Source organism: Rosa chinensis, chromosome 7, assembly GCF_002994745.2.
Source record: "Rosa chinensis cultivar Old Blush chromosome 7, RchiOBHm-V2, whole genome shotgun sequence".
NCBI lineage: Eukaryota > Viridiplantae > Streptophyta > Magnoliopsida > Rosales > Rosaceae > Rosa > Rosa chinensis.
Window position 1 is genome coordinate 41,412,335 of NC_037094.1, and position 2,913 is coordinate 41,415,247.

The window sequence follows — 2,913 nt, forward strand, 5'->3', positions numbered from 1 at the left end:
TCTCATCCGATGCGTCATCTGGTTGGCAGTCCCTTCCAGATGACTTGAGATAGTTAGTCGGTAGTCCCGTCTACTACCTGTGACTAGTTGGCAGTCCCAACTAATCACCGCCTCCTATTCCGGTTGGCAGTCCCTCCCCGATGGCATGAGATGCCTAGGAAGCAGTCCTTCCTAGTCATCGAAAGAGTTTCTTGGAAAAAGAGTGAATTGGAAACTTTTATGAAGTCTAGCAGCATGTTTGTTTTGTTGGAAAGAGAAATGGGAAAGCATACCATAAATTATTTGATTCTTGTTTCGGTTTTGTCCACTCACTCTAATGGATTTATATGTTTTCCCCTGGGCCCTTCGTTCTCAAATGCCCAGATTTCAGATTAGCAGAGATAGCGTCCAGGCTTAAAGGACCTTGGAAATCAGCGCTTCCGTTTTTGTCCGTAGGTTATTACTTAACCTACCTTGTATGATATCGGCTTAGTTTAGTGTTGCTCTGATAAACCTTTTCTTTTAAGTTTGATGGATGTTGTCGCTTACGGAGGATTATGTTGGGATTTGAACTTTCCGGATGTAATATATGTGCTTGGATTGTAAATTTGATAGGAGCATTTTAATGCGACATTTTAACTGTTATTTCCCTATATTTTCTGCGTTATTTCCTTAATAAAACTCTGTTTAGGAAAGTTTCCATTCTTCGAATGGGAAAGTTCATAATTGTAGAAAGTTTCCGTTTTGTAGTTTCTATTTTCCATTTTTAGAAAGTTTCCATTTTAGTTTAAGAAAGTTTCCATTTCTTATTTTAGAAAGCTTCTATTTTCAGGTTTTTGGAATAAATAAGCAGAATTGAGTTCATAAATGGAACGAGAAGTTTCATGAAGATGACATGGCAAGGAGAGAATCAAGGAAGAGTTTTTTTAAAAAAAGGAAAATATATTTTCCTTGGGGATTAAATTTGCCGTGTAATACTTAAGGAAAAACAAGGTGACAACGTGAGAATTGAAGATGATTGATTGAGGATTTCAAGGAGAGATTTTCTTGGGAGACTTTTATGGAAAGAAATATTGTTGGAGGAATAATTTGGTGTGATTGCCAACGTGAAAATCAGAAATAATCAAGGAGATGACGCCAAGAGAGATTCAAGGGAGATATTTATGGAAGGAAAATATGTGTGCACCAAGGAAAAGCTAAAAAGGCGTCTAGATTCATCCCTAAATTCCCTAAAGGAATGTTGGCCGAAATTCATGAAGAAAATCAGAATAATTTCAAGGAAATTCGGCAATTAAATATTAGGGAGGTATTTTAGAGAATTATGATGTCGCTTTTGGGAGCAACCAATTTAACCCTGAAATGTCATTAGTAGTATAAAGTAAATAGGGATCGTTCTATTCCGGGGATTGAGGGTACACCTGTCATTGTCAAACAATTAAACAATTAAAACAAAGTATATTATTTACGCAATATAGACATATTTACGAAAAAGGGGGGAATATTTTTGATTTTGGTTTTCGAAAATTAAACTAAGTTAAGAAAATAATTAAAATGCAAAAACATAAAAATATAAAAGGGATGCAAGAACAAAGATCAAAGTCGAAACTCATGATAAAAGTTGATTCAAGTTCACCATTGTTCATCATAGTCATGCAAGAGGAGTTGATCATGTGAAACGTTCAAAAGCAAACAATTTCCCATATTTTACTTTCAATGCTAATTAACCTAAGCGAAAGCACCTAGATTACTCCTATCAAACATGCAATCAAACCCTAGAAAGCTAGTCAATCATGTCATGTTTAACGCATTAAGCACCTAGAAAGGCTATCAACTCAAATGTGCAACTTAGTATGAAAAAGTCCACCTAATTGCAATCTTCTTTGATTAAATTCGGTTTTTGTACAAAACCTTTACTACTTATCGATTCAAGAACACAAAACCAAAAAGTTGATCCATGTTCTCAAATTCGTAGCAACATTCACATAAAAACCCTAAATGTTTCGAACCATTCAAGATTATCATACAAAAGATTTCTATCATGCAAATTTAATCAAACACTCACACAAAAGAAACCATAAATCGCAATATATGAATCTGAAAATTAACAATTAATCATAAAATTTCAGAAAACAACATTTGTTCATACATATGTGTCAACTAAGGCAAAACCAACGAAAATACAAAGCAAAGCTACAAGGAGAATCGGATTACACCGTGATGAAGATGAGATGAATGAAGTGATGAATGGTCTCTTGAATTTCGAAAGCAATCTTCAAGGATGGTGATGGATGATGTGCACGGCTTGTCTTCTTCTTCCTTGGCCTTGCTTGCACTTCGTGGTTGCCCTAGAGGATGGAGATGAACACGGCTAGGCTAGAGAGAGTTTTCTGAATTTTCTTCAAAGTGTAAAACGTAAAAGTGGGAACTAGGAACTCCTTGACATTGAGAAAGGGGAAGAATATATAGGAGCACGGCCTCCTTTGTTTCCAAACCGTCCAAAACCCTAGAGAAACTCACGGCATGTGCTTGCTTCCTCCACATAATTTCCTCCAATGGTTTCTTGCCACATAAGCCCTATGAGGTGGTTCAACCAATCACAAAATTCCAATATTAATTCCCTAAATAATTCTTGCCGAAATATGTAGATAATTTCTGATTTTATACACCAATTTCGGCAACAATATATTTAGAGAATAAAGGGGGATGAACCTAGACTCCTTTGAGAGCTTTTTGTGTTCAACACATATTCTCTTTCCTTTAAAAGCTCCCTAAGAAATCTCCACGAAATCTCTTTATTTTTCTGATTTTTCCTCACGGCAAAAACCCTAATTTCTCTCTTCATTATCTCTTGGCCGAATTCCCTAGGGTTTGCACGGCATTCCCTTGTTTTCCTCTTGGCTTGGACGGCTAGGAGTCTTCTAGGGTTTATCTCTT